This window comes from Barbus barbus (assembly GCF_936440315.1).
Source record: "Barbus barbus genome assembly, chromosome: 45".
Lineage (NCBI taxonomy): Eukaryota > Metazoa > Chordata > Actinopteri > Cypriniformes > Cyprinidae > Barbus > Barbus barbus.
This window is the reverse complement of record NC_136723.1, coordinates 23,524-37,500: the sequence shown is the minus strand read 5'-3', so window position 1 is coordinate 37,500 and position 13,977 is coordinate 23,524.

The following is a 13,977-nucleotide window of genomic DNA, read 5'->3' as shown; positions in this document are numbered from 1 at the left end:
GTCTGATCTTGGGCTTATTTGATGGTTGATTCATCGCGGGTTCCCTCTAACATCATACTCCGGGCTTCCGGGCTATGTTTTTGTGGAAATCTGGTAGGTTTTTACCTATTTACTGCACAAATTATCAACTATGCCATAAATTGGTTTATGATTTTTTTTTTTTCAATGAAAAAATCGCTTGAATTATGAACTAAATTAAATATAAAATCCAGCGTAGATCCAGATGGTTTAAGCTGACCTACGATATCTTGCAAAAAAGACAAAGTTACAGGTTCAAACTGATCCAAAATATTAGTGCAAATAGGAGTGACAGAAGGATTGTGTGGGATATGATGGTTTGGGGTAGATGTAAACATATGTCGCTTATTAGCATTCAGCCTTTGGAAGTTTAGAGTAACATTACTCTGTTTTTGTCTTCAGGTCGAACAATCTGATGAACCAGACGCTGATGATTTATCCCTTTGTTTCCTCTCCGTTAGTGACAGTTCAACAGTTGCTATGTTCTTCGGCTCAGAGAAGACTGAAATTGTACCTTGGGTAACCTAGTAAACGATTTCCCCACATCGGCTCATGCATTTGTCATGCTTTTTGGACTAACGTACACCTTGGATCTAAGTTCCCCAAAAGAGCTGGACAATCCATTTGACTTTACCCAGAAACTCTTGATGGGTCTGGAGGATGGGAAGCTGAGACCCACAGTGTTGAGTCTTAAAAATGAACTTTTGTCAGTAGAGTTTCCTCAATGTTTGAACAAAGCTTAAAAAGGTAGTCTTTATTAAAAAATAACTTGATCAATAATGTAATAGTAACATGCAAGATTAAATTAATATAATTTAAAATGACTTGGTAACATTTAGTTACAAAAATGATGTTTCTTTAACTTATCCAATTGAGTTAAAATAAGTTAAAAGTTTTGATGTAATCAGTTTTAATTTTAATTTGATCTATTTTTAACTTATCTGGTTTTACAGTGTATGCATGAATGACCACTTTGGCATCACTCAATTTGTTGCTTTTTAATGTACTTTTAGTAGGTCTAATTAAATCAGTATGCTGATGCAACCTCAGTGGCCAGATCTGTACCAGCGCTTTTTTTTTTTTTGGCTGCTAAGTGCTTTCTGATATTCTTCAGCGCTGTTTTCAGCCCAACTGTATAGTCTATCTCTCTCTCTCTAAGTGTGAATGTCTGTGTGTGTGTGTCTCTGTGAGTTTTCAACCCAACTGTATGGTCTCTCTCTCTCTCTCTGTCTCTCTCTCTCTCTCTCTCTCTATGATACGGTCATTTCCTTTTTATCAGCAACCAATCGTGAAAGTAAAAGAAGGGATTTAACTCTAAATGCGCAATCTCATTGGCTGAAGACAATTTCTGACAACGTGATTCGTTCAGAATCGTCACATGGTATGCTTTGACGCTTCCTTGTTTGGTTAAGCTTTCCGCGGGATCTTTTGAGTGAATGAATGAAAATGACTTCGCGTCAATCATCGAAAAGAGTACAGCAGTTGTCACTTGCAAGGGGGAAAAGGGAAATTAGTGATGGATTACCCAGTGAAATGCCCTCGGGAAGCGCATCTGAACGCTGTCGATGGGAGGTTTAGAATTTCTAATGTCAGAAATAGCCCAATACGTGTGGCTGTTACCACCTTCTAACATATTATAACATTACTGTAACAATATTTGTTTTGTATGGATGAAATATTTATTTATTTAAAAGATTTATAAGAATAGAATAAAGTGCCATCTCATTCATTATGTTGTGTTGCGGTGGTCAGTTTTACTTTTACAGTACAGATTTCTGTGTGCTGTATCTATAAAAACAAAACAAATGAACAGTTATTGATACAATACACATTTCATTTTAGCGGCAGAGATTGAGAGAGGTCTTGAGTCACTTCACAGGACCAGGGAGCAGGTCAGGCAGGCCTATGCAGATATTGATGCAGATGTGGCAGAGTTGCTGAGAGAGGATGCAGATGCGGTGATAAATATCAGTGTCTTTTGATGGCACTTGGCAGAAAAGAGGGTTCACATCACACTATGGGATTGGGATCATCACACTTTTAATGAGGGGGCCTCTGCCATGCTTGCCATTATGGATAAGCTTTGGCTGGAAAGCACTGTCGTTACCGTCACCACCATCAGGGAAACCGACATGCTGAGGATCACAAAAGCCGAATCCATCCGGTCTGAGAGTGTACAACGTTGCAGAAAGACTCTGAGCACAGCTAAAAAGCTGAAAAGGCATCAGCAAGAGAGGGGTGAGGGGCCTACATATGGTGCAGGCATGGAGAGCTAGGCTTTCAACCCTCATGGGTGAACTTTGTGTTCCGATGGACATAGATGACTAGAGTTGCAGTTCTGATGATAAGTTTGTGTCTGTATTTGTGGTTCTCTGTGGTTAGTTGAAGGTCTTATTTGGCAATGTTGTTTTATTCAGTTGTCATTGTTCATGGTCTACATTGTTATAAACAATTACTTGGCCAGTTGTTTTGCTTGTTAGCAATGTTTTCATATAAAAATGTGTGGATTTTTACAATATAAATCTTTAAAGCCCGTTTTCTCAAAATGACTTTTCTCTCATACTCCAAGTCCGGAATCTCCACTTCAGTAGCACCTATATACACCAAACTTTCCAGTCTTGTACCTAGTTATATTATGAAGACAATTACAGAGGGATTTGTAAATATATTATTCCTAACCTGATTTATATAACATTTTATTCCAAAAAACATGGCGAAAATACATTTTTTATTGACAGTATATTCTGATTTACAGGATAACAAAAGTAGATATCCATAAATCCCTCTGTAATTTTTTTCCCAATAATATGTGAACACAATGAAAAAAGAATTTTGAACCTGGCTTTATCCAATTCTGAGATTTAGTTTTTTAAAATATATGCAAATTAGCGCATATTTAATTAGATAATGCCTAATTTGCATATTTAAACATAAAATTACAGAAACTTTATAATACATTTTTTTCTCATCTTAATGTAGGTAATCAACTGGGAAAGTTTCATGGTGATATCTGCTAGTTAAATTTTTTACCCTATTCACCTGTAGTGTCTCGCCTTAATAGGTAGCCAGTGCAGAGACTGTAAAATTGGAGTGATATGATCATATTTTCTTGATCTGGTAAGAACTCTAGCCGCTGCATTTTGGACTATCTGTAGCTTGTTTATTGAAGATGCAGGACAACCACCTAGCAGTTCATTACAATAGTCCAGTCTAGAGGTCATGAATGCATGAACTAGCTTTTCTGCATCAGAAACAGGTAGCATGCTTCGAAGCTTAGCCATGTTCCTGAGATGGAAGAATGCTGTTTTTGTAACATGGGAGATATGATTTTCAAAGGACAAGTTGCTGTCTAATATAACACCCAGATTTTTGACTTTAGAGGACGTAACAGTGCATCCGTCTAGTTGCAAATTATAATCCACGAGATTCTGTGTACAGTTTTTTGGTCCAATAAGTAATATCTCTGTCTTATCTGAATTTAGTAGGAGGAAATTATTGGTCATCCAATCTTTTGCACTTTTTACACAATCTATTAGCTTAGATAGTTGAGAAGTTTCATCTGGTCTTGTTGAGATATATAATTGAGTATCATCAGCATAGCAATGAAAACTTATCCCGTGTTTTCTAATAATATTTCCAAGGGGCAACATGTACATTGAAAATAGCAGAGGACCTAGGACAGATCCTTGTGGTACTCCATACTTTACTGGTGATAATTGAGATGACTCCCCATTTAAATGAACAAAGTGGTAGCGATCGGACAGGTAGGATCTAAACCATCTTAAAGCCTGTCCTTGAATACCAATATAGTTTTGTAATCGATCTATGAGTATATTATGGTCTATAGTGTCAAACGCAGCACTAAGATCAAGTAATACTAGCAATGAGATGCAGCCTTGATCTGAAGCAAGTAGTAAGTCATTCGTAATTTTAACAAGTGCAGTTTCTGTACTATGATTGGGCCTGAAACCTGGTTGAAATTCTTCATAGAGATCATTTTTTTGCAAAAAGGAGCATAATTGAGTAGACACAACTTTTTCTAAAATTTTAGACATAAACGGAAGATTTGAAATGGGTCTGTAATTTGCCAGTTCATTTGAATCTAGTTGTGGTTTCTTAATAAGAGGCTTAATAACCGCCACCTTGAATGGTTTTGGGACGTGACCTAAATATAACGATGAGTTAATAATATTGAGAAGCGGTTTTTCTGCTACGGGTAACAACTCTTTCAGTAATTTAGTAGGTACAGGATCTAATAAACACGTTGTTGGTTTAGATGCACTGATTAGTTTATTTAGCTCTTCCTGTCCTATAGTTGTAAAGCACTGCAGTTTTTCTTTGGGTGCGATGAATGAAGCTGAAATACTAGACGCAGTAGAATCTACATTTGATATTGTATTTCTGATGTTATCTATTTTATCAGTAAAGAAATTCATAAAATCATTACTATTAAACTATGAGGGAATATTTAGATCGGGTGGTATCTGTTATTTGTTAGTCTAGTCACTGTGCTAAATAAGAGCCTTGGATTGTTTTGGTTATTATCTATGAGTTTGCGGATATGCTCTACCCTGGCAGCTTTTAGAGCCTGTCTATAGCTGGACATACTGTTTTTCCACACAATTCTAAAAACTTCTAATTTAGTTTTTCTCTATTTGCGCTCAAGATAACGAGTTTCTTTCTTGAGAGAATGGGTATAACTGTTGTACCACGGCGCAGTACGTTTTTCTCTAACCTTTTTCAATTTGAGGGGGGCAACAGCTTCTAATGTATTAGAGAAGATAGTGCCCATGTTGCTAGTCATTTCGTCTAGTTCATGCGTATTTATGGGTACACAGAGCAGTTGAGATAAATCAGGCAGATTATTTGTGAATCTGTCTTTGGTGGCTGGAACAATAGTTCTGCCCGGACGATAACGCGGAGCCATATAACTAATATCAGTAATACGCAGCATGCACGATACAAGGAAATGATCAGTAACATCGTCACTTTGAGGTACGATATCTATATCGGTAAGATCAAGTCCATGCGATATAATTAAATCTAGCGTATGATTAAAATGATGAGTGGGCCCGGTGACATTTTGCTTGACTCCAAGAGAGTTTATTAGTTCAGTAAACGCAAGTCCTAACGCATCATTTGTATTATCAACGTGAATGTTAAAATCTCCGACGATTAGCAGTTTATCAACATTAACTAGTAGCTCTGAGAGGAAATCTGCAAATTCTTTTAGGAAATCTGTATATGGCCCTGGCGGTCTATACACAGTAGCCAGAGCAAGAGATAGGAGAGATTTCTTTTGCATATCTAACAGTGTAACATTGAGCAGAAGTAGTTCGAATGAGTTAAACCTCCTGTATCCTGTTTTCTGAGTAACATTGAGAATATCACTATATATTGTTGCCACACCGCCGCCACGACCAGTCTGACGGGGCTCATGTTTATAACAGTAGCTTGGTGGAGTAGTCTCATTTAGACCAAAATATTCATTTGGTTTCAGCCAGATTTCAGTCAGGCAGAGTACATCAAAATTATTATCTGTGATCATTTCATTTACAATAACTGCTTTTGGTCCGAGTGATCTAATATTTAGGAGCCCAAGTTTTAAAAATTGTTTTTGTTCATTTATTTTGTGTTTTTCTGGTTTAATCACGGTCAGATTTTTTCTAGATCCTGCATTAAATTTATATTTTGACCTCGTTATTCGGGGAACAGACACAGTCTGTATAGATTGGACAAGGCAAGTACTTCTATCATTTAAGTGGGTAGAACAAAAGTCATCATAGCAGTTATTTGAGAGTTGGCTTACTAGTCAGATGGAGCGTAGCGTCCTGGAGATGTTGTCCGAAAGGAGTTCCGCTCCGACTCTGCTGGGGTGAGAGTGTCTTTATCTCTGTGTGTGTTTGTGTGTCTCTCTCTCTCTCTCTCTCTCTCTCTCTCTCTCATTTTTTTAAAAACATTTTAAGTATGCTTTATTGTCATGACAAAAACTATACATTCGTGTATAAATAATTTATATTATTTTATTTATTTATTTATTTTACATGTCAGCTATACATTTATGCCTTGTTTTTGTGGAAATCTAGTAGGTTTTTACCTATTTACTGCACAAATAATCAACTATGCCATAAATTGGTTTATGATTTGTTTTTCAATGAAACAATCCCTTGAATTATGACCTAAATTAAATATAAAAGGTTTCTGGATATTGGCCCATATGTTAGGCATAGAATACTGGCATCTGCAGGTTAGAGGAAAATCTTAAGATATTATAGTTAAAGAAAGAATGTGCAATGACCACATATATCCAGCAGAGGTCCATAGGGACTCATTCATTTTCAGTTCAATTTCAAGTCCATTTTGCTTCATGTTTCAACTTCTTCCTCACAACGTTATTATATATATATGTATGTATATTGTGAATATATATTTAAACATTCTAAAATAGATTAAAACTCTGTATGTTTGTATTTATTTTTGTTGTTGTCTGATATATTTTGAATTATTTGCTTTTGCTAATTATTATACATACATTTGCAGAAATTTTACAAGTCACCACTAAATGACATGACTGTAATCACAAACTATTTATTTAAAAAAATATTTATAACAAATTATAAATTTTTTTAGAACAAGAGATAAATATTAAAAAGTAAACAAAACAAAACAAAACAACAAACAAAACAACAGCACCAATAAAAAGTAACAACAGTAATAAACTCTTTCTTAGTTAGCCTATATTTTAAACAGATATTCTAATATAGGCTGTTTTATGTATTAAACTATCAGACGCTATTAGAACAATAACTCTCATCAAAAGCAGTCTGATCTTGGGCTTATTTGATGGTTGATTCATCGCGGGTTCCCTCTAACATCATACTCCGGGCTTCCGGGCTATGTTTTTGTGGAAATCTGGTATGTTTTTACCTATTTACTGCACAAATAATCAACTATGCCATAAATTGGTTTATGATTTGTTTGTTTTTTTTCAATGAAAAAATCGCTTGAATTATGAACTAAATTAAATATAAAATCCAGCGTAGATCCAGATGGTTTAAGCTGACCTACGATATCTTGCAAAAAAGACAAAGTTACAGGTTCAAACTGATCCAAAATATTAGTGCAAATAGGAGTGACAGAAGGATTGTGTGGGATATGATGGTTTGGGGTAGATGTAAACATATGTCGCTTATTAGCATTCAGCCTTTGGAAGTTTAGAGTAACATTACTCTGTTTTTGTCTTCAGGTCGAACAATCTGATGAACCAGACGCTGATGATTTATCCCTTTGTTTCCTCTCCGTTAGTGACAGTTCAACAGTTGCTATGTTCTTCGGCTCAGAGAAGACTGAAATTGTACCTTGGGTAACCTAGTAAACGATTTCCCCACATCGGCTCATGCATTTGTCATGCTTTTTGGACTAACGTACACCTTGGATCTAAGTTCCCCAAAAGAGCTGGACAATCCATTTGACTTTACCCAGAAACTCTTGATGGGTCTGGAGGATAGGAAGCTGAGACCCAGAGTGTTGAGTCTTAAAAATAAACTGCATGCATACTTAATGCATGCAAACTGCATAAATGCATGTACTAATGCCATCTGTCTGTAAATAGCATGGTAGCGACCGGCTGTCATTTAGGCCAACATTTTTGTCATCAGGCACTGTTTGCATGTTCAAAAATCCATGCAGCATATGTGCTAACGAGATCAGCGCATGTGCTGAACAGCCTGAGTAAATGCATGTACTAATGCCATCTGTCTGGAAATAGCATGGTAGCGACCGGCTGTCATTTAGGCCAACATTTTTGTCATAAGGCACTGTTTTTTTGCATATTCAAAATCGATGCAGCCCATGTGCTGACAACATCATCGCATGTGCTGAACAGCCGGCTGTCCAAGGCCAACGTTTTTGTCATAAGGCACTGTTTTTTTGTACATTCAAAATCGATGCAGCACATGTGCTGACAAGATCATCGCATGTGCTGAACAGCCTGTGTACACACGTATACAAATGCCATCTGTCTGGAAATAGCACGGTAAAGACCAGATGTCATTTAGGCCAACGTTTTTGTCATCAGGCACTGTTTGCAAATCGTTCAAAAATCCATGCAGCACATGTGCTAATGAGAGAGCACGGTTGTAAACCGGCTGTCAATAGCACGATTACGACCAGCTGTCATTTAGGCCAACGTTTTTGTCATAAGGCACTGTTTTTTTTGCACATTCAAAATCCATGCAGCACATGTGCTAACGAGATCATCGCATGTGCTGAACAGCCTGTGTACACACGTATACAAATGCCATCTGTCTGGAAATAGCACGGTAGCGACCGGTTGTCATTTAGGCCAACGTTTTTGTCATCAGGCACTGTTTGCACATTCAAAATCCATGCAGCACATGTGCTAACGAGATCAGTGCATGTGCTGAACAGCCGGCTGTCCAAGGCCAACGTTTTTGTCATAAGGCACTGTTTTTTTGCACGTTCAAAATCGATGCAGCACATGTGCTGACAAGATCAGTGCATGTGCTGAACAGCCGGCTGTCCAAGGCCAACGTTTTTGTCATAAGGCACTGTTTTTTTGCACATTCAAAATCCATGCAGCACATGTGCTAACGAGATCATCGCATGTGCTGAACAGCCTGTGTACACACGTATACAAATGCCATCTGTCTGGAAATAGCACGGTAGCGACCGGCTGTCATTTAGGCCAACGTTTTTGCCATCAGGCACTGTTTTTTTGCACATTCAAAATCGATGCAGCACATGAGCTGACAAGATCAGTGCATGTGCTGAACAGCCGGCTGTCCAAGGCCAACGTTTTTGTCATAAGGCACTGTTTTTTTGCACATTCAAAATCCATGCAGCACATGAGCTGACAAGATCACTTCATGTGCTGAACAGCCGGCTGTCCAAGGCCAACGTTTTTGTCATAAGGCACTGTTTTTTTGCACGTTCAAAAATCCATGCAGCACATGTGCTGACAAGATCAGCGCGTGTTCTGAACAGCCTGTTTACACACGTATAAAAATGCCATCTGTCTGGAAATAGCACGGTTGCGACCGGCTGTCATTTAGGCCAACGTTTTTGTCATCAGGCACTGTTTGCACGTTCAAAAATCCATGCAGCACATGTGCTAATGAGATAGCACGGTTGTAAACCGGCTGTCAATAGCACGATTGCGACCGGCTGTCATTTAGGCCAACGTTTTTGCCATCAGGCACTGTTTTTTTGCACATTCAAAATCCATGCAGCACATGTGCTAATGAGAGAGCACGATTGTAAACCTGCTGTCAATAGCACGATTGCGACCGGCTGTCATTTAGGCCAACGTTTTTGCCATCAGGCACTGTCTTTTTGCACATTCAAAATCGATGCAGCACATGAGCTGACAAAATCAGTGCATGTGCTGAACAGCCGGCTGTCCAAGGCCAACGTTTTTGTCATAAGGCACTGTTTTTTTGCACATTCAAAATCCATGCAGCACATGTGCTGACAAGATCACTTCATGTGCTGAACAGCCGGCTGTCCAAGGCCAACGTTTTTGTCATCAGGCACTGTTTGCACATTCAAAATCCATGCAGCACATGTGCTAACGAGATCAGCGCATGTGCTGAACAGCCTGTGTACACACGTATACAAATGCCATCTGTCTGGAAATAGCACGGTAGCGACCAGTTGTCATTTAGGCCAACGTATTTGTCATCAGGCACTGTTTGCACGTTCAAAAATCCATGCAGCACATGTGCTAATGAGAGAGCACGATTGTAAACCTGCTGTCAATAGCACGATTGCGACCGGTTGTCATTTAGGCCAACGTTTTTGTCATCAGGCACTGTTTGCACGTTCAAAAATCCATGCAGCACATGTGCTAATGAGATAGCACGGTTGTAAACCGGCTGTCAATAGCACGATTGCGACCGGCTGTCATTTAGGCCAACGTTTTTGCCATCAGGCACTGTTTTTTTGCACATTCAAAATCGATGCAGCACATGAGCTGACAAGATCAGTGCATGTGCTGAACAGCCGGCTGTCCAAGGCCAACGTTTTTGTCATAAGGCACTGTTTTTTTGCACATTCAAAATCCATGCAGCACATGTGCTAACGAGATCAGCGCATGTGCTGAACAGCCTGTGTACACACGTATACAAATGCCATCTGTCTGGAAATAGCACGGTAGCGACCAGTTGTCATTTAGGCCAACGTTTTTGTCATCAGGCACTGTTTGCACGTTCAAAAATCCATGCAGCACATGTGCTAATGAGAGAGCACGATTGTAAACCTGCTGTCAATAGCACGATTGCGACCGGTTGTCATTTAGGCCAACGTTTTTGTCATCAGGCACTGTTTGCACGTTCAAAAATCCATGCAGCACATGTGCTAATGAGATAGCACGGTTGTAAACCGGCTGTCAATAGCACAATTGCGACCGGCTGTCATTTAAGCCAACGTTTTTGCCATCAGGCACTGTTTTTTTGCACATTCAAAATCGATGCAGCACATGAGCTGACAAGATCAGTGCATGTGCTGAACAGCCGGCTGTCCAAGGCCAACGTTTTTGTCATAAGGCACTGTTTTTTTGCACATTCAAAATCCATGCAGCACATGTGCTGACAAGATCAGTGCATGTGCTGAACAGCCGGCTGTCCAAGGCCAATGTTTTTGTCATAAGGCACTGTTTTTTTGCACGTTCAAAAATCCATGCAGCACATGTGCTAACGAGATCAGCGCATGTGCTGAACAGCCTGTGTATACACGTATACAAATGCCATCTGTCTGGAAATAGCACGGTAGCGACCGGCTGTCATTTAGGCCAACGTTTTTGTCATCAGGCACTGTTTTTTTGCACATTCAAAATCGATGCAGCACATGAGCTGACAAGATCACTTCATGTGCTGAACAGCCGGCTGTCCAAGGCCAACGTTAGGGTTAGGGTTAGGGTTAGGGTTAGGATTTGTATATCCAGAAGCCAGAACAAAGTCCAGCTCCGGTTGTGCATTGTCCTACTACTTCCACTGACCGCTTCCGACCCCATTCAGATCAGGCCCAGTTTCCTAAAACAGTCCACTATGTGTTAATAAACGTATATAGTCATTAATTGGTGTACACTGGATTTGTGTCCCTGGTATGCTGTTTAGAACCTTGTGTATATAGTGTGTATGGTATAATATGTTGTGGTTTTTATTATATTTGTTTGATGAATTGTTAAATTATTTATTTATTCATATAATTATTTATTCAGGGCACCATCCTCTAGGTGTATGATCAGTAGGGTTGAAATCTCTAGGTTTAGAATTAATAATAGGGCTCTGATTATTAGGTTTAGAAATGATGTGATTCCCCAGTGAGGGCTAGGTGTTAGTGGGGTTGATGTTTGTTCTTAGCTGTTTATAGAATTGTTTATAAATATCCCACTGAGGGGTAGGTTTTAGTGTTTTAGATGTTAGGATTATGTTTAGAAATGATATGATTCCCCAGTGAGGGTTAGGTGTTAGTGAGGTTGTTGTATGTTCTTAGCTGTTTATAGAATTGTTTATAAATACCCCACTAAGGGGTAAGTTTTAGTGTGTTAAGGAAGGAAAAAAGTAAGAGGTAGAAAGGTATGAAATTAGTACAGTGAAGATTTCTTGGTTAGAGGCCTAAGCTTTTCAGGCCTCTCCTGAGGCCTGCCATTCTCCCAGGTCTCTCCATTAGGCCTGTTATTCTCTCAGGCTTCATTTAGGCCTCTGGGATAAAGAGTATCCAGTCTCTTAATCCAAAGTCTCTCGGTTTTCAGTCTGTCCTTCAGGTTCCACAGAGGATTGGCCTGAAGGCCCGTGACCTTGAGAGACGTGAGTCCGTGCATCAAGAAGTGTTGCACCACATGTCTACGTTTCTCCACCTTGTGTAAGACATTGTGTGCATGTTGATATGCTCTGACACGTAACTCATTCTTAGTTTGTCCTACGTACTGCTTCTTACATTTAGTACAAAAAATCAAATAAATACAGTTAATCGTTTGAGGGGACAGAGTCTGTTGCAATGTAAAAATCTGTTTGGTGGTCTTATTTTTAACCCACTTTAAAGGCACAAAATATTTGCAAGTAATTTGTTTTTCCTTTTTGTTTTTGTTAGTATGAATTTTACTTTGGACTAGGAAATCAATTAGATTTTTGTTTCTCTTGTAGGCCGCAATTGGTTTATGTTTTTGTAAATAGCTTGTGTTTGTGAGGAACTTATTAAAGTTCTGTTTAATAGCACCATTAAGTTGTTTGCACTGTGTTGAGTAAAAACCCACAAAGGGAATTATTTTGTCTTTTAACTGTATAGTCGTTTCAGTGTTGATTGTGGTTCGAATGGATTTTTTAAAGGATTTTAAAATATTTCGTAGTGTTGATCTTGAATAGCCCCTAGGTCTTAATGCCCTAAATAATATCCTCACTGCTTTATTAAATTCTTCCTCCTGGGAACAGATTCTACTAAATCTAAGAAGTTGTGATTTTAAAATACCTCTGAAGGTATGCCGAGGATGAAAACTGTCCCTGTGTAGTAGGCAGTGAGTGTCCGTCTCTTTGAAGTAAACTCTGTAATCTAATTTATTTTCTTTTTCAAAATTGGGTCCTTTGTAAGTGACCACATCTAGAAAATTAATTTGAGTATTGTCTATTTCAAATTTGACCTTTATGGATCTTTGGTGCTGGTTTAAATGTTTAATAAAGTCCTCAAAATCCTCCCTCGAGTGTTCCCAAATTCCCCAAATATCATCGAGAAACCTATAATAAGCATGTGGTTTAAGTGGAAATGAGTCCAAAGCTGTCTTTTCCCAACATGCCATGAAAATGTTGGCATATGAAGGGGCAAACTTTTTACCCATAGCTGTTCCTTTTGTTTGTAAATAAAATTTGTCGTTAAACTCAAAGTCATTCTTAGTTAAATTGATTTCTAATAATTTCAATACATATTCATCCGGTCTTTTTGGATTTGGATATTTCTTCATACAATTCTTAACTGCTTCCATGCCCGCTTGTGTCTCGATATTGGTATATAAGCTGTCTACATCTATAGTAAAAAGGAGAGCATTAGATGGGATAATTAAATTTTTTGTTTTATTAATGAAATCATACGTGTCCTTTAAGTAACTCTGATGTTTTTGTGAGATGGCATTTAAGTGATATTCGACAAATTCTGCTGTGTAATAGGTTTCGCTTTCACAGTCTGAGACGATTGGCCTCCCTGGAGGTATTTTATGTGGAACCGTCCAACTGTCTGGTTTTTTGTGTATCTTGGGAAGAAGATAAAATCTCCTTGGCCTTGGGATGCCCGGTCCAAGGAGATATTCTCTCTGTTTGCCACTGATGAGTTCTTTCTCCTACATTTCTTCTAATAGTTCTCTCACTTCCACTTGTGTTTGAGGATAAATGGGTTCCTCCAATGGGCTGTAATGATCTGTAATTTGTAACTGTCTCGTACCTTCGAAAATATAATCTTTAATATCCATCAGAACAACTGCATTTCCTTTGTCTGCAGGTTTGATGACTACATCTCTATTTTCTTTCAATTGTTTCAAAGCTCTCTGTTCATTCAAGGTCAGATTCTGTTTTTCCACTAGGCCCCAGTTCAAATGTTGGTATGCGTACCAGTCTGCTCTAATAATCGAGGTAATGACCTGAGGTAATCTAGACAAGGCTGGGGACCAGTCTGAACCGTGAGTGAAGGGGAGCTTAGTTTTTTTACTTTTCTTTCCCTCAAAAAAGGTTTCCAACTTGATTCTTCGATGGTATTCCTGTAGGCTTTTCAGTAATTCAATTTTCTGTGTTTTACTACGTTTTGGTGCAGGTACGAACGAAAGTCCTCTCAGTAGAATTGCCCTCTGCTCTGGTGTGAGAGCGACAGAGGGTGAGAGGTTGATGATGAGTTTCTCAATACCACTTATAGGGTTGAGGGGCCCTGAAAGTTTAAATTTTGGACCCAATGATCCAACAT